This window comes from Lygodium microphyllum, chromosome 19 (genome assembly GCF_053477565.2).
Source record: "Lygodium microphyllum isolate KBCC chromosome 19, Lygodium_microphyllum_v1.1.10, whole genome shotgun sequence".
In the NCBI taxonomy this organism is placed as follows: domain Eukaryota; kingdom Viridiplantae; phylum Streptophyta; class Polypodiopsida; order Schizaeales; family Lygodiaceae; genus Lygodium; species Lygodium microphyllum.
The window spans coordinates 83,439,321-83,461,668 of NC_141153.1; the positions used below are offsets into that span (position 1 = coordinate 83,439,321).

General features: G+C 39.8%; 1 pseudogene; it reads left to right on the plus strand.

Moving 5' to 3' along the window:
• Positions 1-1,437: 1,437 nt before the first annotated feature.
• Positions 1,438-2,522, plus strand: LOC148020101 (uncharacterized; annotated as a pseudogene).
• Positions 2,523-22,348: the final 19,826 nt, after the last annotated feature.

A 22,348-nucleotide genomic window follows, 5' to 3' on the forward strand; every position in this document is an offset into this window, starting at 1 on the left:
AAGGCTAGAAAAAGCAGAGGGTGAACTTCAAGCTGAGAATGAACAACATGAAGAGGAGAGGGTTCTCATGGAAGCTGATCTTCAAGCAGCTAAGCGTGGCTTGAATTCTGATCATGTTGAAGCAGATAAAACTATTAAAGAGATGAATGATCTCTCTCTACAAGACCATGTTGAAGTTCATTTAGTTCTTAAGGAATCATTAGAAAGGAACCAGTGCTCTGATAGCCAGAGGGAACATTTGGATGATGTAGAGAACAATTTAATCTCAGAAAGGAAGCTTCGGGTTGAAGCAGAGAATGAACAGAAAGAGCTTTCCAGTGCACTGGAAAGAACTCTTACTCAGCTTTCTGTAATGGAGAGGGAATTTGACATAGAGAAGAAAAAGATTGAGCAGCTGGAGCAAGATCTGCAGTGCAATGAGAACAAGATTTTAAGGTTTTTGGAGGAAGAGAAAATGATGTAGGACAACATTGAAATGTTGAGGCAAACTGTTCTAGAAAAGGAAGAACTTGTATTTTCTCTAACAGATGAACTTTTCCTACAGAAAGAAGCTAATAGAAGTCTAATGATCCGTTCATCTTCACTTGAATCAGATCTTCAGGCTGTGTGTAATCAACTAGTTATATGTGAGTCTCAAGCCAACGAAATGGGTTTGACTATTGCAAATTTACAGGAAGCATTGCTCCTTGAACGTATGAAGGCATCACAGGCTGAAGAGGAAACAATACTGCAGGCTAAAAGACTTAACAAGAAAGATGAGGAATATTCACATCTGAAGATGAAATATAACACTCTCTTTTCTAAATTTGAATCACTACAGTTAAATTTATCGGAGTGCGGAAGATAAGGAGAAGGTGATTGACAGAGAGGAGCAGAGGGACAAGCGCTGGTTGTCATTGTTGATGTCTTCGAGGAGAACAGGACATACATTCTGGATAGCAGCAAATGCGAGGCATGCAAGAAAAAGCTTGTGGGTATTTTGAAGGAAACAAAAGAGCTTCGCATGGATGGCTGGCCTGCTTTTTCAATCCACGGTGACAAGAGTCAAGCAGAACGAGATTGGGTTCTATCCAAGTTTGAGAGTGGGAGCAGTCCTATAATGACTGCTACGGATGTTGCTGCTCGTGGTTTGGATTTCAAGGATGTCAAATATGTTATCAACGGGCAGCACCATCATCTCTATGGTCCTCATGAATTTCGCCTTCTATTCTGCTAATCCGAAAAACCTGTGTCCTCATCATCAACAACCTTCGCCCTGACCAGAATGTCGAGTGGAGAGGGAGAATCGAATCCACAGTTTGATGCAGCAGTAAATGACATCACGTTCTCAGCTAATCGTTTGACGGAGGCCTGATTCAAGCTCGGGATTTTAACACATTTCGTATGAAGGAAAGGTACTAAACCTTCAGGTGGATGCGCTTGGGTCGAGCTGGCCGGCCTTCGTGAGAGTCAGACGCTGCAAAAGAAGAAACCATCGGATCAACACACACAAGCTGCAGGCTCCCATCGCTCTACCTGTGTTCAGCTTGCGTCTCTCTCGTTCGAATCACTTAAGTGATAGGAACCATCAGCCATGACTCTTCAACAAGCCACTTTTGCTGCTGGTTGTTTTTGGAGCTTAGAACTTGTATATCAACGAGTTTTTGGTGTTGTGAAGGTGTAGCCTTACTCTGACCACTGTTGGCTATACATAGGGAAATACAAAGAGCCCTACGTATCAAGATGTTTGTTCTGGAAAAACGAATCATGTGGAAGCAGTGCTAGTTGAGTATGATCCTGAACAAGTGACATATGAAAAAATTTTGGAGGTCTTTTGGGGAAAGCATGATCCCACTCAATACAATTGACAGGGAAATGATGTTAGAACACAATACAAATCGGGCATCTACTACCACAGACCTGAGCAAGAGTAGATAGCCAAAGCATCTCTGCAAGCTGAAGAGGAACACCTTGGTGCAAAAATTGTGACTGAAATTTTACCAGCTGCAGAGTTTTATCTAGCTGAACACTATCATCAACAATATCTAGAAAAAGGTGGCTGCTATTTGAAGATCTCAGAGAAGACCTCTGGTTCTAAGTCCATGATAATTGTGCCTGCTTCCGGAATAAACATCTTTGTTGATCTGTTTAAGTATTACACAGCAGGAGACAATTCGGAGCTTGCAAACAAAGACTTACCACTCGAGAGCACCGAGGTTCAGCTGGACGCAAAGGTGTTCTACTTTGATGTTGGAGAGAATCAACAAGGCCGCTTTTTGAAGGTGTCTGAGGTCACTCACAATCGAAGCACTATTATTGTACCAGTTGGCAATGAAGCTGCCGAAGGTTGGGCTGCCTTCCGTGATATCCTCAGTGATATTGATGAAGCTCAGCATGTTCTTCAAGTAGATAACCATGCAACAGGTCTTCAGGATTCAGCATTGCCTTCTAAGCATTTGGCAGTGCAGTCGCTAGGTGTCGTCTTATCCAGAGATGATTCATAGGCTGGCTCTTCTGAAAGTCCTAAAGCTGAGCCCTATTAGTAAAAAGGGGTGGCATTGAGCTTCTTCATCCCACACTGCTGTTGATTTAAACACTACATAGAGTCATTCTGTGGCAAGGCATGGTAGCAGATGAATTACTGGAGCTGAGATTTCGCCTTACTGATGATGGTACATATATTGGACCAAATAGATATGCACCTGCAACAACTGTTGCATCCTTAAAGGAAAGCATTCCTACACAAGCTGGATGTTTAGAATGAATACTCATGGATCTCTTGTAATTTTTTTTGACAAGCAATATAGTGATCTTTGGCATCAAAACTTGAGATCTTCTTGTTAGCCTCTTTCCTTGCTGTATCTTGAACCCCGTGTTCTGCAGCTCTTGCACGAACTCTACGACACCATACCCTATTAACCCAACTTTAACCAATACCTTAAGTTCTATTAACAGTGAATATGTTGCTCCAAATTATTGATTGGTCCTTTGCTTCCAAGCAAATATCTAATCCCCTTATCTTGGTTACTTTTCCCAAGAAAGGTGCTATATCAGGACAACTACTCATCCTCTTGCAAGATAAACTTGTGCAAGATTCTAGCAATCTCATTCCGAGGAATTTGGCCATTCCCTTGTGATCAAATTACAAGATCATGTGACTCTGCAACATGTTGCACAAGTGTCGCATCTAATCCATGGGATTATTTTTCCCATCAAAGACGTCTTCTAATTACGAAATCATGAATAGATAGGAAACAAGGTTAGGGTGTCTTCATATCCAATCCATTCCTGATTGCACTAGGCCAACATTGTCGGTCCTAGGGTTCCAATTCAAACCGAGTTTCATCCTTTTAGCGAGCGATCCTTACTGTAAAAACCCTAGATCATTTCTTGCAAGTATATCCTATTGTCCCTACATTTCGTGAATGTGGACAGGTTTTTTTAGGGTATGAGAGTTTCAACTTGGCAATAAGTGCGACTAGGTCACGTCCTCAACGTGCTAAATCCTAGTTAGCACTTTGGGATATGTTGCATCGATTTAACCATTCCTAAGTGATTTCTTTGCGGTTTTAGGTGTTTAGGGTAAACAAACTTACTTGTCTACTCATGAAGATAATTACGATGCCATTCTCGTAATCACATGATTCATTGCCTATGTATGATTAGATTTACAATCCCTAGCTTTTCTGGTTAAGATCAAAGCGTATGTTAAGTTATGGCCTAATTCCTATTGATCATTCTATAACATACAATCAAGATTCATGCTACTAAGCTTTAGGGTTTTATGTTTAAAATGAACCATGCAGCCTTTTCCTAAATTCATTCTTGAATGAATATATTCGTATGCTGAATTTACACAACCTTTCGTAACTACTTACGTAATTGATTGAGATTTATGCCAATTTCCTAGAGATTTATCTACTTCATGCAGCCCTAGAATCATTTCCATGCCTTGCAATTTCCTACGGTTGTTAGCAATCTTTTTTAATGAATCCTTGCAAAGAAAAGATGTCTAGTAATGCGACATGCGATGAAGTGTACAACAATAATTTCGACTTTGTAAAGATGGTCATTAGTTTATCTAAATTTGTTACTTTGCAATGTGTAAAAACAACTTGCTAAGAATTCCTACACGTCTTATGCCCTTCTTTCATTCATTTCTTTGAAAAAGACAAATGACCGATTCTTTGATTGTGTGTTATTTCCTTTAAAATAGCCAAAAGTGCATCCTAATTCCATAAATTATCCATGCACAATTTCAATATTCGACGTAAACCAAAATTAGGAAGAAAACCTGGACTTGTGGATTCGGTGAAATGTCCACATGAATGCTAGGAGATGATCCTCCTGCAGTTGCGCCTTGTGCCTTTTTAGGGGCCATCAAGAATTCGATCTTCTTGCCTTGGCCATAGACTTATGATCTTGGCCCGTCTCCTTGGCACGCGAAACTCCCTTTGAGATTCGTCTTCCTTGACCGATTGCACCGTCTTTCGGAATCGGGCTTTAGAATACCTTATAGGCTTGTGGGAGTTGCAATAGGAAAGATAGTTATTGAATCCGACGGTTAGAGTGAACTTGAGGAGAACCAATGAAAAAAGGGTTTAAAAGTTGCTAATACGGCTTGAGTGGGAATGTCGTGGGAGCCTTTAAGGAACTTGTGTGGGGGGAAAATCCACGGAAGGGGTTAAAAATGGCTTTGTGGAATGCAAAGGGAGGATTTAAAAGGAAATGGGGGTTAACTAGCCTTGTGGAAATGCTATGAAAAGGCCGTATAAACCCGAGCTAGGTGGGCTTTATAGGGGATGCAAGGGGAGGAAAAACCTAATTCCCGGGTGTATAAGAGACCGCTTGAGAAGGGCGAATAAAAGGGGGTTTTAAAGGAACCCGGGGTTTAAGATGAACTTTCATGGAAATTGCAATAGGAAAGGGAGCTTAGGGAGCTCCCTTAGAAGCTTCCAAGAAGCTTCTTGGAAGCTTCTGTAGCCGTGCTTACTACACGTGGAGGAAGTCGATTCTTGATGATGGATTATTGGTGGTAGGCGGCGGATTAATGGCGGTGGCAGATCCTTCTGTGGCATCTCTTCCTCACGACATAGCCACGATAGCTTCTTCCTCCCTCCTCTCACGACGTTGTGCTCGCCTCTCTCTCTCTCTCTCATGGCTTGGCAGCGTCTCGACCCTCAGCTCCCTTCTTCCCTTCATTCAAACACAGGGGGTTTATATACTTCTATGGGAGGGGGACCTGCCTCACCCACATGGCTACTTGCATGGACATTCTTCCCCCCATGTCTTCCAACTCGTGCTGAATCAATCGCGCTTCACTCCCTTCCCTCCAGCACAACCTTCGGCTGGGGGAAAGAAGGGATAATTAAAAAAAAAAATTGCCATAAGTTAATCAATTTCATCTTGACCTCCTCCCAAGAGGAGGTTCACACGAACATATGCAGGTTTTTTAGTCGTTGGTCTTGATTGGTCAATGGAGAGTGTACTATTTAATGACGGAACCGTCTGTAACCCCAATGCCGGCATTGTCATTTGCCCAAGACTTCACACAGCCTTGTAATATTTTCAGCAGAAATATTACATTCTCTCCCGCTTGGAGGAATCGAGATGTCCTCATCTCGAGATAAACTGGGGATATTGATGGTTGAGAGTGCCTTCATCTATCCAAGTGGCATCCTCCTCAGGATAATCTTTCCACTAAACGAGGCATTCTCTCAAGGTTCTGGATCTCAGTTGTCTCTCCCTAACATCTAAGATCCTGTCAGGCCGTAGTTCAAGGACTCCTTGACTAGGCATTACAACTTGTTGGTCATCAAGTACATGGTTAGGATTAGGTACATACTTCTTCAATAGGCTGATATGGAATACATTATGAACCTTTAGGTTCTCATGGAGTTGCAGTCTATAAGCATTAGGTCCTAGGCACTTGAGGATCTTGTATGGTCCACAATACCTTGGACTTAGCTTCTTGCAATATCCTAAGGATAGGGAACTCTTCTTTGGGTGTACGCGAATGAAGACCATGTCTCCTTCCTCAAAGATTCTCTCTTGATGCTTCAAATCCGCATATGCTTTCTGTCTTTCCTTGGCGGCTTGGATGTCCTGTCTTATTGACTTTACTTAGTTATCCATCTCTTCCAACATCTGCCTTGAAGCTTCAACCCTCAAGGTTGGATCTGAGAAGTTTAGGGGACTTTGACAGTCATGACCATAAAATGCTTGAAAAGGGGTCATCTGAATGCTTTGTTGGTAAGAAGCATTGTAGGCAAATTCAACCAAAGGCAAGTATTGAATCCACCTTTTTGGTTCACGATAGCAGTATGCCCTAAGCATATCCTCGATGACTTGATTTACTCGCTCCGTTTGGCCATCAGTTTGGGGATGGTAAGCTGTGCTAAAACAGAGTTGAGTCCCAATGGCTTCGAAGATAGCTCTCCAGAAGTGTGATGTGAAGAGAGAATCACGATCACTAATGATTCTCCTGGGTAGCCCATGTAGCTTGAATATCTCCTTGATAAACAACCTTGCAGTGTCTGAGGCTTTATAGTTTGTCTTTACTGGAATTAGGTGTGCAACCTTAGTAAGCATGTCAACCACAACCATGATGGAGTTGTATCCTCCCTGAACTTGGGTAGGCCAACAACAAAGTCCATACTAATGAATTTCCATTTCATTTGGGGAATGTTGAGTGGTTGTAACTTTCCTCGAATTTGAGAACTTCACCTTTAAGCCTTTCCCAATAGTAGCTCTTTCTAACTGCATTGAGAGTCTTGGCATAGCCAGGATGTCCTAAGAAAGGGGAATCATGAGCTTTCCACAATATCTCATGCTTAAGTGACTGGCTTGCCGGTATGCACAATCTCGTTCTATAGTAGGCAAGTCCACTATTGATAGAGAATTCATGATATTTAGCCTGTAGCTTTTGGTCCTCGTCCTTGAATATAGAGGTTTCCCTTAGCATCTTTTGATAGGATGGATCATGGCATGCTTCTTCTCTAGCTAGCTCAAGTATTGGGTTGTTTGGCATGGACACCTTTGTGGCTAGAGATCGAGCTGTTGATGGATTTTGTAAGATTAGAGAATTAAGGAATGCCTTGCGACTGAGTGCATCGGCAACTACATTCTCCTTTCCAGGTCGGTACTTGATTTCAAAGTCATACTCCTCTAGCACTTCAATCCACCGACGTTGCCTCATGTTGAGCTCGTTCTGGGTAAAGATCCACTTGAGACTTTTATGATTAGTCACTAGTGTAAACTTGTTACGCAACAGGTAGTGTCTCCAAAGCTTTAGAGCATGGATGACAGCTAACAATTCTAGATCATGGGTGGCATAATTCTTCTCATGGCTCTTCAGTTTCTTGAAGAGTATGCTACAGGATGACCTTCTTGCATGAGCACACATCCGAAGGCAAGTGTGCTAGCATCAGTTACTACCTCAAACTCCTTATTGAGGTCTGGAAGTTTTGGGATAGGTGTTGATACCAAACTTTGCTTCAATTTATCAAAGCTGGTTTGTTCGACAGTTGACCATGCAATGGATGTTTGCTTCTTTAGTAAGTACGTCAGAGTTGCTGCAATCAAAGCATAGTTTTTTATGAAGACCCTATACCATCCTATCAATCCAAGAAAACTGCATATTTCTTTGACAGTTGTTGGTATTGACCATTCTAGCACATCTCTGACTTTGGCCCGATCCATTGAGATTTCTTCCGCTGATATGATGAATCCCAGATATTCAATCTGACATTTGAAGAATGCAAACTTCTTCATCTTAGCATAGAGCTTATGTGCTCTCATTGTCTCAAGGACAATCCAAAGTTGGGGTTCATGATCTTTTTCCTATTTGGAATAGACTAAAGTGTCGTTGAAGAAGACAAGTACGAAGTCATCAAGATATGGCCTAAAGATATCCTCCATTAACCTGTTGAAGGTGGCAGGCGCATTCGTAAGCTCGAATGACATAACTAGGAACTCAAAGTGTCCATATCTTGTGTTGAAGGCCGTCTTTGGGATATCTTCTTCCTTGATTCTTATCTGATAGTAACCAGACCTGAGATCAATCTTGGAGAAGATCTTCTCACCCTAAAGACAATCAAGAAGCTCATCTATTCTAGGAATAGGATACTTATTCTTGACACTTGATTGATTTAACCCTCTGTAATCAATACACAGTCGAAGCATTCCATCTTTCTTTTTCTGGAACAGTACTGGAGCTCCCCATGGTGAACTGCTAGGACGGATGTAGCCCTGATCTAGTAGTTGCTTGAGTTGTTCCTTCAGCTCAATTGCTTCCTGCATGGACATTCTATAAGGTCTCTTTGCAATTGGTGCAACTCTTAGCACTAGCTTGATCTCATGATCCACTTCTCTTTGAGATGGAAGTTCTGTAACTCTTCAGAAAATACGTCTGCGTATTCCTTTAGCCAAGAAGGTCATTCACTAGACTCCTACTTCTAATCTAACTTATTGAGCTTAATTAAGTAGACAGGTAATTCTTTTCTGATTCCCTTTATAATCCGAGATGCTTTGGCCAATTGAATTTTTGGCTTTCCAGCTTCACCTTGAGTTGTGACCAATTCCCCTTCAGAGTTTTGAAAGGAAATTTGGCCCTTTCCACAATGAATGTGAGTGTAATTAGGTTTAAGCCAATCCATTCCAATTAGACACTCATGGATACCTAAGTTCATGACTCTGAATTTGACCGAAGTCGTCTTTCCTCCTAGAAAGAATTCCACCTTAGCAGTTTGCTTGGTACAAGTGACCTCACGACCATTTGCTAATTCCAAAGCAAGGTAGGTGCTTCTACTATGGCTATTCCTAATCTTCTTGCACAAGTTGGTGAGATAAAGGAATGTGTACTACCACAATCAATCAAGGTCTTGAAACCTTTACCTTGATAATCCGATGGTGTCTGAATCACCGAGAATTGGCAATTCGGGCCTTTCATGTGTAGAGCGGCATGGGCTGTCGCCCTTTCAAACTCTGCTTCCATGTTCGGATCTGCTTCTTTGCACATTTTCCTGTTGGCAACACAAGGGTCCTTGGGTTAGGGCCGTACCCTATTAACCCAACTTTAACCAATACCTTAAGTTCTATTAACAGTGAATATGTTGCTCCAAATTATTGATTGGTCCTTTGCTTCCAAGCAAATATCTAATCCCCTTATCTTGGTTACTTTTCCCAACAAAGATGCTATATCAGGACGACTACTCATCCTCTTGCAAGATAAACTTGCGCAAGATTCTGGAAATCTCATTCCGAGGAATTTGGCCATTCCCTTGTGATCAAATCACAAGATCATGCGACTTTGCAACATGTTGCACAAGTGTCGCATCTAATCCATGGGACTATTTTTCCCATCAAACGACGTCTTCTAATTACGGAATCATGATTAGATAGGAAACAAGGTTAGGGTGTCTTCATATCCAATCCGTCCCTGATTGCACGAGGCCAACATTGTCGGTCCTAGGGTTACAATTCAAACCGAGTTTCTTCCTTTTAGCAAGTGATCCTTAGGGTAAAAACCCTAGATCGTTTCTCGCAAGTATATCCTATTATCCCTACATTTCATGAATGTGGACAGGTTTTTTTAAGGGTATGAGAGTTTCAACTTGGCAATAAGTGCCACTAGGTCACGTCCTCAACGTGCTAAACCCTATTAGCACTTTGGGATATGTTGCATCGATTTAACCATTCCTAAGTGATTCCTTCGCAGTTTTAGGTGTTTAGGGTAAACCAACTTACTTGTCTACTCATGAAGATAATTATGATGCCATTCTCGTAATCACATGATTCATTGCCTACGTATGATTAGATTTACAATCCCTAACTTTTCTGGTTAAGATCAAAGCGTATGTTAAGTTATGGCCTAATTCCTATTGATCCTTCTATAACATGCAATCGAGATTCATGCTACTAAGCTTTAGGGTTTCATGTTTAAAACGAACCATGCAGCCTTTTCCTAAATTCATTCCTTGAATGAATATATTCGTATGCTGAATTTACACAACCTTTCGTAACTACTTACGTAATTGATTGAGATTTATGCTAATTTCCTAGAGATTAATCTACTTCATGCTGCCCTAGAATCATTTCCATGCCTAACAATTTCCTATAGTTGTTAGCAATCTTCTTTAATGAATCCTTGAGAAGAAAAGATGTCTAATAATGCGACATGCGATGAAGTGAACAATAATAATTTTGACTTTGTAAAGATGATCATTAGTTGATCTAAATTCGTTACTTTGCAATGTGTAAAAACAACTTGCTAAGAATGCCTAGACGTCTTATGCCCTTGTTTCATTCATTTCTTTGAAAAAGACAAATGATCGATTCTTTGATTGTGAGTTATTTCCTTCAAAATAGCCAAAAGTGCATCCTAACTCCATAAATTATCCATGCATAATTTTAATATTCCAAGTAAACCAAAATTCGGGAAAAACCTGGACTTGTGGATTCGATGAGGTGTCCACATGAATGCTAGGAGATGATCCTCCTGCGGTTGCGCGTTGTGCCTTTTTAGGGGCCATTGAGAATTCGACCTTCTTGCCTTGGCCCATCTTCTTCACACATGAAACTCCCTTTGAGATTCGGCTTCCTTGACCGATTGCACCGTCTTTCGGAATCGGGCTTTAGAAGACCTTATAGGCTTGTGGGAGTTGCAATAGGAAAGATAGTTTTTGAATCCGGCGGCTAGAGTGAACTTGAGGAGAACCAATGAAAAAAGGGTTTAAAACTTGCTAATACGGCTTGAATGGGAATGTCATGGAAGCCTTTAAGGAACTTGTGTGGGGGAAAAATCAATGGAGAAGGGGTTAAAAATGGCTTTATGGAATGCAAAGGGAGGATTTAAAAGGAAATGGGGGTTAACTAGCCTTGTGGAAATGCTATGAAAAGGCCTTAGAAACCTAGACTAGGTGGGCTTTATAGGGGATGCAAGGGGGGGAAAAAAGGGCGAATAAAAGGGTGTTTTAAAGGAACTTGGGGTTTAAAATGAACTTTTGTGGAAATTGCAATAGGAAAGGGGGCTTAGGGAGCTCCCTTAGAAGCTTCCGAGAAGCTTCTTGGAAGCTTCTATAGCCATGCTTACTTCACGTGGAGGAAGACGATTCTTGACGACGGCTTACTGGCGGCAGGCAATGGATTAATGGCGGTGGCGGATCCTTCTGTGGGTGGCAGCTCTTACTCACGGTGCAGCCACGATAGCTTCCTCCTCCCTCTTCTCACGACGTTGTGCTTGCCTCTCTCTCTCTCTCTCTCGTGGCCTAGCAGTGTCCTGACCCTCTACTCCCGTCTTCCCTTCATTTGAACACAGGGGGTTTATATACTTCTATGGGAGGGGGACCTCCCCCACCCACGCAGCTACTTGCATGGACATTCTTCCCCCCATGTCTTCCAGCTCGTGCTAAATCAACCACGCTTCACTCCCTTCCCTCTAGCACGGCCTTCGGCTGAGGGAAAGAAGGGATAATTTTTTTAAAAAATTTGCCATAAGTTAATCAATTTCATCTTGACCTCCTCCTAAGAGGAGGTTCACACAAATATATGCGAGTTTCTTAGTCCTTAGTCTTGATTGGCCAATGGAGAGTGTACTATTTAATGACCGAACCGTCCGTAACCCCAATGCCGACATTGTCATTTTCCCGAGACTTCACACGGTCTCATAATATTTTCAACAGAAATATTATAGCCAAGAAGAAAGCAGCAGAGAAAGTGAAGAGTCACCAGCACGCAGAGGCGCGACGCATCCAAATGGAAACCATGGGATCGTCGCATTACGGATCGGGTGGCAGAGAGTCATGGGAGGCAGAGTTTGTAAGTATATTTTGATTTCTAGTTTTCTTTTTTTTAAATTCAATTATTTATATAATTTATTCTAAAACATTGTGTCTCATAATTGTTTGTATATATCATAATTATTTTGCAGACTACTATCGTTGGTAGGATACCTACTCCTAGAGAGGTAGGTTACTATCGAGGCCATAACTGCATAGCCACATGGCTTCACTTCTATGAGGAGGGTCTCATCACTAAGGAGCAATGCAATCGGGCTATGAGGATTTGACAGGCAGAGGAGGTATGTTTTCCTTACTTTCCTATTAAAAGTATAGCTAATTATAACTTTTTCTTTGCAATTGTACGTAACAACCTTGATCTTTTGTGTGTGTGGGCGAACCTCGATGTGGAGCATAGCGAGGAGGAGGATAGCGACTCTAGTAGCGATGGTGGTGCTAGCAAAGATGTTTCTTCTTCAGATTCGTAGAGGAGCAGCATACCTCCTCTATGGCCTTGTTTCCTTGTATATTTATTATCCATCTTTGAGCCTATTGCTTGCGGCCACGCTTTAGGTCGCAAGCACTTAAACTCCCCATGTAAATGCATTTTATATATAATGAATACATGGATTTTTGTTTTCAATTCTCGTGCCTTCATATCCATTGTGTTTTTCCCAAATGCACAATTTGATGTATGGGAGGGGGGGAAAAAAAAAACCAGAGAGCATGCAACCACATACTCTCTAGTTTTTTTTTTCCAATTCTGTGCTTCGTGTCTATTTGCGCATCTAAATTGCAGAAAACGCGCGTCTATACTCGTGTCTAAAATGCAAAATACACATGCCCATACACGTTCTATATAATTCAAATTAATAAAAATAAATTAAATATATTTTTTTAAAAAATGAGATTTTTGGTTTTGCGTTCGCGTCTACTGGCGCATGTAAAAGCGCGTCTATGCACATGTCTATGTGCCCATTTAATTTTCCATGTAGATGCACTTGTAGACACACAAAAGAAATTAAATAAATAACAATTTTGATTTTCGTATGCGCTTGTATTGATACGCGTATATGCGTGTCTATTAGTGCTGTGGATTTCCTTATACATGCGACTATAGACGTGAAATGGTAGACGCACAAATAGACGGGCTTATAGATGCACCCGTAAGATTTTCTCTCAATTCAAAAATCGCGTATAAAAGTGCGTCTAAAAGGACTTTTTGTTGTAGTGAGGTAGATAGTCTAACAAGGGCCGATCTCATTAAAGATGAGATTGATCATTCATTGTAGCATATAATTAGCTTTGAATGATTGGATGTATATTTGCAATACTTAGAAACAACTAAAATATCAATTAAGAGCCATTTACTTTTGTGATACATATAACATTTGTTGTGTTATAGTATTAGAATTGAATGCGCATATCCAAAGAACAATACACCAAGATGCACAAAGAAGTACAATTGGGTAAGCTATATTAGACCGCAAAGAAGTAAAGTTGGTAATGTATTCTAAAAAATACTAGCTATTAAGATGTTTAATCATATTTGGGGACTTTATGAGAAATGAAAAATTTGTGTGTTTATTTTCGCATCTATAAGCGCGTTTAAAAACGCGGGTATATAGACACGTTTTTCGCGTCTATATACTAGCGCCAATAGACGCGCTGATAAATGCGCCAGCTATTTTGCGTATATAGTGCGCGTCTATAGGGCCTTTCTCTTGTAGTGAAAGAATTTGGATGATGAGCTTGGTATTCTTAGTCAAGATACTAGGTGTACAAAAAGAGCACATGGTAATGTAAAGGCTCCATTAATTGATCCAATGATACGCAGGTCTAGCAGGGTGAGATACCCTAGTAAAAGATTTGGTTTGGTTATACAACACATGATTTTGCTGATATAGTAAAGGTATTTGAGGATGTTAGATCCACTTGCTTTGAGGATATTGTTGTTCATGCTCATTGGAGTGTAGCACTGGATGAGGAGGTGGATACATTAGAAGCCAATAATACTTGGGATTTAGTAGCATCGATTAAGGGTAATAAAGCTATTGGTTGTAAGTGGGTTTCTAAATTTAAGCATGCTGTAGAAGATTCTGTTAGTAGGTACAAGGCTAGGTTGGGTGCAAAAGGCTTTGCTCAAATATATGGCATAGATTATGAAGAGACATTCAGTCCAATTGCTAGGATGGCAACTATTAGATGTGTGATTGCTTTGGAAGCAGCCAAAGATTGAAATTTGTAGCAAACATATATCGAGAATGCCTTCTTGCATGGTAAATTGCAAGAAGATATGTATATGGAGCAACCATCAGGTTACAAGGATTTAGAACATTCTTGTGAAAAGCATAGATCTAGAGCATGGCATGAGCTATGGAGGATGGAAGATGAAGACAAGAATCATGTTGACATAGACAAGGAGAGACCAACTGTTACACAAGTTAATTAGATTCCAAGATGGAAACTTGGATTCATAAAGACAATATTGTGTAATAGATTGACAATGACAAACACACTAAGTGAAAGTACAAAGCATCATGATATTGTATTCATTCCATATGAAAAAGTGGTAGTCATGTACAATGCTTTATAGTTGTTGGTGGATAGGTAGTAATTTCCCTTTCTGTGCCTATGGGATTTAGTCTGCCTGCATGTCCTAAGCCCAGAGATGCCTCATACAAAGAGGCCACAGTGGGTGTGATTGCAAAGATCTCAACACCCCTCCTCAATCACAACCAAAAAATACAAAGTGCGTAGAGGCTTTAGTGATAGCAACACCTGCAAAGTGTGGGCACACCATAAACATGGCAAAAAACTAGAGGCTGTCGCAGAAAAGGCTAAGTGTGGGTACCACAAACATGGTGGACATCCAGAGGCTGTATCAGGGGCCTCACAAAGTGTATAGAGGCTATAGTGGAAGGCTACATGAAGAGTTTACAAGCTTATGAGAAGAGCATTTTGGGCTAGGCAATAAAAGGCTAAAAAAAGTTAGTAAAAATTTGGGTCTAGGATCGTGACGTCCTTGCGGTTTTCAGCATTTCTTTTTACATAGATCTTCAATTCATTGCAGGTCTTCTTGTCATTCTTCTCTTCTTCATGGTCTTTTTTATCTTATTTTTTATGGTGGAATTTGCTTGTATTAGTCTTCAAGTCCATGTCCCCCTCAAGCAAAGGTATCATCATCTTTGAGGTAGCAAAAATGTCTTCAAAATCTTCAAATAAATTCATTGATTACTCTTCAAAACAAGTAAATCCATCCATCCCTGTAAGCAGAATAAACAAGTCTTCCATGTAGTTGAATTGAGCAACAAGAGTAATGTTATTCTTCATGAGAAGCATCTTCATAAAAGACTTGATTTTGGTCATTCCTCTGATGGAAATCAGCTTCAAATGACTGAGAATAACTAGCAATGAGTTGATCTTTCTATGTGTCAAAACACACAAGCAATGGCAGTGAAGTATCAAAAAATACTAGTTTGAAATTTGATGTTTATTACTTGAGTTTGACTTGATGATCTTCCAAAACTCTTCATAGCTTCCCTTCTTTTCTGATTTGATGGTTTAATACTTGCTAAAAAAATTATATTAGAGTGGCCTTGGCTTGGTTTAAGTGGCAGGAGAGAGAAAATGAAGGAAAAATGAGTTTGAAGGTAAGTGGTTATGGCTATCCTATCAAAAGAGGGACTAGCGACTGGTAAATGAGCTCCCACGAGCTCCACAAGTCGAATATGCTCAAACCCTTTAAGATGGAGGACCCTCACTAATGTGTCTAACTCCCCCTAAGAGAGTTTGTACTCTTTTTGCTCCAATTGAGAGATCTAAGCATTCAAAGTGGTCGCTGTCAAAACTGTGCCGAGATTTGGAAAAATACAAATGCCGGGCATGATGTGCATCAATCTCCTTGATTTTTGTGTCAAGAAGTTGTGCCTTGACCTGAAGAACAACTGTCAAGAAGAAAGCTTGAAGAGATATGGCCTGATGGATGAGATATGGCTGCTCCAACAGATGTAGGTAGGTGCTGTCCACAGACATAGTTATGGTAGCAACTTTGAAAAGAGACAATGCTGAAGTTATAGTTGCTCTTGTAGTAGAGAAACACTTCTCTAGAAGGAATTTCAGAGAGATTTGACCTGTGGAGAGAGATATGAAAGCTTCAAGCTGACAGGGTGCTGTTGGCTATGACTGCCATGGAAGCTTCATTGAAGGTAGGAATGCAAATGAAGTTGGAGATAGCGTCCAGTACTCAAACTGAGCTGAGAAAATATGGAAATGAGCTAAGAGGAGCGAAAGGAGAGTTCGGCCATGCTCGGTTGACCTCTGATACCATGTGAAAAGCACGAATCTAGAGCATGTCAAGAGCTATGGAGGATGGAAGATGAAGACAAGAATCATGTTGGAATAGACAAGGAGAGACTAATTGTTACACAAGTGAATTCGGTTCCAAGATGGAAGCTTGGACTCATAAAGAAAATCTTGTGTAATGGAAGATCAATGACAAAGACACTAAGTGAAAGTACAAAGCATCATGATATTGTATTCATTCCATACGAAAAAGTGGTACTCAAGTACAATGCATTATAATTGTTGGATAGGTAGTGGTCTTCTTTTCTGTGCCTATGGGATTCAGTCTGCTTGCATGTCCTAAGCCCAAAACTGCCTCATACAAAGAGGCCACTCAACAATTCTACATATGTATGTAGGTTAAAGAAATCTCTTTATGGGTTGAAGCAAGCACCTAGAGCATGGTCTAACAAGATCAATGAATATCTTATGAATATTGGATTTTATGTTTTTCTTGCTGACCACTCACTTTATGTGAGAATAGGAGACACATATTTAGTCATAATAGTCATCTATATGGATGACTTGATTATTACTAGTGATAGTGATAATGGGATTATTGAAGTTAAGGATCTTTTGAAGAAGTTTGATATGAAGGATTTGGGTGAGCTAAGGTACCTTCTTGGTATTGAGGTAATAAGATGTTATGATAGTATATGGCTATGTGAAAGGCAAAATGGCTTTGATATGTTGTCCAAGTATAATATGATAGCGTGTAAGCCTCTTTCAATGCCATTGGAGCAAAATGTGAAGTTAAGTGTTGGGGATGAGATAAATTACACTACTATGTTTAGAAGAGCATTAGGGAGTTTGATTTACATGACTGTCACAAGGCCAGATTTCAGTTATGTTGTTGGCCTCGTCAATTAGTTTATGTAGATGACTAGAAAACCTCATTTGGATGTAATTCGACACATATTGAGGTATGTGAAGTCCACTTTGCATTATGGACTTTTTTATGAGGCAAGTAAGAATGTACATGTGTTCTGATACAGAGATGCAGATTGGGTTGGTAGCATATGTTATAGAAGATCTACAATAGATTCATGTTTTTTCTTAGTAGTACAATAGTTACATGGAGCATCAAAACATAGCTTATAATGGTCTAGTTATCATTCACTATGACAACATGAGTAGCATAAAGCTAGCTAGAAACCTAGTGTTCCATGTTAGGAAAAAACACATTGAGATGCATTAGCACTTTATGAGAGAGAAGGTACATGCAGGAGACATTGACTCCGTATATGCTAGCACACAAGATCAGATAGCTAACATTTTCACAAAGATATTATGTGCTGAGAAGCTTTGAAATTCTCAAAGTGTACTTGGATTTGCAAAGATACATTTGAGATTAAGAAGGAGTGTTGAGATGGCAAGCTCAACATCTGCAGACATTGATGATAGACGCCTTGGCTAGATGGATCCGCACATTGTTAAGCGCTTTCGCGTAAACTTAAAACCCCTAGAGAAACATTAGATAGGTAGAATTTTTTAAGCTTAGTTTTTTGTGTAACTTTTTGTTTTGTTATATTGTAGCTAGATATATTTTTTAATTTAGAGAAAGAATTTTTTTTGTCATTATTTTGGATTTTTTGAGCTTGAAAACTTGAAAGTCTTGTTGAGATTTGTGTTTTTCTGGACAGATTAGAATAGGACTTTGATGGTAGCTATTGGACATCTTGAAATAGGTATATTTTCTTATTAATAACTTTGTATATCACGGAAATTATTAGATTCACAACCACTTTATGTTGCATTTGTTGGATACACTACACTTGTGTCAAGAATCGTGTGGTGGGGGTACTTGCTTGAGCTGCTACGCCAAACACACACTGTATACACAAGAGGAAGCTCACTCAAGAACACAAGAAGAAAAATGGAGGCCAAAATGTTTTCTTTCTAATTTCTTCTTCTTCTTCCACACACTATACAATGTACACAAAGTATAGATAAGATACAATATAAAGAAAAGTGCCCTACTAAGTCAACCAGTGCATAATAGACTATACCAATCGACTGGCGCTATATCTTTGCCAACTCTAGGTAGGTGTAACAAACTAAATGTAATAAGTGATAAGTCATGGCCATGTGAGTATCATAATGACCACCAGCATGCTAAGTATAGATGTGCGGACTCATCTAGCCAGGTGGTGCATCATCAATATCCACACGTGTTGACCTTGCCATCTCAACACTCCCCCTCAAGCTCAACTCTATCTGATTTGCAGCTCCAAGTAAGCTTCAAAAATTTTGAAGCTTTTTTGCACCCAATGCCTTTGTGAAAATGTCAGCTATCTGATCCTGTATGCTAACATATACCAAGTCAATCTCTCTTACAAGTACCTTCTCTCTGAAAAAGTGATGGTGCACCTCAATGTGTTTTGTCCTAGCATAGAACACTTGATTCCTAGCTAACTGCATGCTGCTCATGTTTTCACAATGAATGACAACTAGACCATCTCCTTGCACATCCAAATCACCTAATAACTTTTGCAACCATACCACCTTACATGCTGCGATAGCAACACCTCTATACTTAGCCTCCGTACTCGATAAAGCAACTGTAGGTTACTTTTTGCTACTCCATGTAACTGTTGCACTACCAAGGGAAAACATGAATCCACTAGCAGATATTCTATCTGTAGCCCAATCTGCATCTGTGTATCCAAAGACTTGTACATCCTTACCTCCCTCATAAAAAAGTCCATAATGTAAAGTGGACTTCACATATCTCAATATATGTCTAACTGCATCCAAATGAGGCTCTCTAGGCATCCACATAAACTAACTAACAAGGCCAACAACATAGCTCAAGTCTGGCCTTGTGAATATAGTCATGTAGATCAGATTCCCTACTATCCTCCTGAACATAGTAGGGTCTTCTATCTCATCCCCAACGTCGGCACTCAACTTTAGATTTTTCTCCAATGGTAATGAAAGAGGCTTACATGCTATCATACTGTACTTGGATAACATATCCAAGCCATACTGCCTCTAGGATAGCCATATACCATCATCAAATTTGATCATCTCAATACCAAGAAAGTATCTCAACTCACCCAAATCCTTCATCTCAAACTTTTTTTCAAGAAGTCCTTAACTTCAACAATCCCATTGTCACTGTCACCTGTAATAATCAAGTCATCCATATAAATGACTATGATGACGAAACCTGCATCTCCCCTTCTCACATAAAGTGAGTGATCAGCATCGAAAATACAAAATTCAATATTTACAACATACTCTCCAATCTTGTCAGACCATGCTCTAGGTACTTGCTTCATCCCATAGAGCGCCTTTTTTAACCTGCATACATATGTGGAATGCTCTAAATCCTTAATCTACTAGTTGCTCCATATACACTTTTTCTTCCAATTCACCATGCAGGAAGGCATTCTTAATATCCATTTGCTGCAAACTCTAACCTTTGGCTGCTACCAAGGTAATCACATATCTAAGAGTTGTCATTCTATCAGTTGGACTGAATGTCTCTTCATAATCTATGCTATATGTTTGAGCATAGCCTTTTGCAACTAGCCTAGCTTGATACCTACTAACTGAACCATCTGCATTATGCTTAACTTTGTAAACCCAGTTACAACCAATAGCTTTTTTACCCTTAGACAAGGGTACCAAATCCCAAGTCTTATTGGCTTCTAATGTAGCCATCTCCTCATCCATTGTTGCATCCCAATGAGCATGACCAACAACATCCTCAAAACAAGTAGGCTCAACATCCTCAACTAGTTTCACCATATAAGCATAATGTTGAGCTACAGAACATTCAAAGCTAAATATTTTAATAGGGTATCTGACCCTGCTAGACCTGTGTACCACTGGATCACTCAATGGAGCCTTTACATTACTATGAGCTCTCTGTACACCTAGTGTCCTCACTTATCCAAACTCTCTGAACCACTAGAATCTCCATCAAATCCCAAATGACTAGTGGATGCATCATTACCATCCAGCACTTTCTTGTTTTCTTTGTCTTTGCCTACAACACTTATAGATACACCTAAAGATGTGGGGCTACTCCTCAGTCTCCTAGACCAAGGGCTCACAATAGGTGTAGTACTAGATGATGTTTGTGGTTCACTAAGACTCCGTGATTCTTGCTTTTCTTTCTGCACATAGCTATCATGATCATTATCATCATCTAATACATCACCAGTAGGTGCATACCAACTGCTCATCATCTCATAAAAAATAACGTCCGTGGTCACTCTGAATCACCTGTGACAGGGTTATAACAACAATACCCTTTTTGCTCTAAAGAGTATCCAATAAAAATACATTTTTCAGCCTTTGGATCAAGCTTCTTCCATAGCTCATCTAGCACATGAACATATACAATGCAGTCCAATAACTTCAAGTGTGATACATCACGCTTCTTGCTAGCAAAGCATTCCTTGGGATCATCCCATGAACTGCAGTTGTGGAGGTTCTATTCATAATATAGACATCAGTATGGATAACTTCAGACCAAAATGTTTTGGCATATTCTTTTAGCCATTGATGCCCATGCAACTTCTGCAATATGCCTATTTTTCCCTTTCGCAATCCCATTTTGTTGTGAGGTATACCTGCAAGTAAATTGCCTCTTTATCCCATGAGTCCTCAAGAAGCCACTAAACTCATTCGAGAGATACTCTTCCCCTCTATCTGATCTCAAGAACTTCACTTTCAAGCTTGTTTCTTTTTCAAAAACTATCTTGAAATATTTAAAGTTCTCAAATATGTCACTCTTTTCCTTCATAAAATATACCAATAGCTTCCTTGAACAGTCATCAATAAGTGTGACAAAGTATTTGCTACCACTAAGAGATATATTCTATGTAGGCTCCCAAACATCTATATGCACTACATCAAGTATATTTCTACTCACTTCTCTATCATGCAAGAAGGGTTGTCTCACCTGCTTACCAAATTGGCATGCTTCACAGACTATAGGAAATTCTGTAACTCTAAAAGAAGGCAAACCTCTAACCAATCCTTTGGACTGCATTAATTTCAGCCTTTGCACATTTGCGTATCCAATAAGTTTATGCCATATTTCAATGTCTACAACCACTCCTTTTCCTTTAGCATACATAGCAACATCCATTGCAGAAATTCCAGCATCTAAAGTAAACATGCGGCCAACTCTACTTCCTTTTGCAACCAACCTGCACTTATCATTAAAGTCTTCTACAAATCAACATTTTGCATTGAATTGAACCTGCAACCCTTGCTCTACCATTTGGCCAACAAATAATAGATTATTTGTGATTGATGGCACATGTAATACATCTATCAGACCATTCAAGATGACTGGTCATATGAATAAATGCACCTGAATTGGCATATCATAGATCATCATGTGTCCCCTTTACTGTAAATGCATTCATCATATGCTACATAACAAACAGACACTCATTTTTTTCTTCATTCTGCTGTGAAGATGATGCATAGTTTCCTTGCTGCAATTTATCACTGCAAATATAATCCTTCTTAGCATAACAATGGGATGCAATATGACCTGTCTCACCATAATAAATGTAAATAATAGTATAATTTACAGAACCACTATTGTGCCATCCACCTCTTCCTTTAGAGCTCCCCCTACCTCTAAATTTTTCTCGGCCTCCTGAAACTTGAATTTCACCAAATTGATGATTGAACCTATTTTTCTGGTTATCGCCAGCACATCCCATACCACAACCTCTTGAAGAGGATCTACCACATCACCTTCCTGAACTTGAGTAAAATACTTGGACTTATTCACCATTTTTTTCAGATGAGTCACCTTGCATATTGATTTCTTCGGTAATCATGAGAGAGGATCAGCTTATCAAAATCTGGAAATGGCTTCCGTATGTATACTGAAGTAACAAATGATTTCCATGCCTTCTCATTATTAAGGCCACTTAAAGTGGATGAAACCAAATCATCATCATGAGGCATTGCATCAATTGCTACTAAAGCATCTGTAATGCTTCTCACCTTCAAAACATACTCATTGACAGACATTTTCCCTTTCTTCAAGGTATTCAACTCTTGCTTGAGTTGAATCTTTCGTGCCTTTGTATTTACTGAAAACATGTTCTCAAAAATTGTCCAAGATGCATGTGAAGTTTTTGCATTCCTGATATGTCCCAACATCATATTATCAATGACTACAGATAGCCAGTACATCACCTTTTTGCCTTTTGCATTCCATTCTTTCCATGCTTTTAATTCATATGCAGTCGAAGGGATACCCAGCT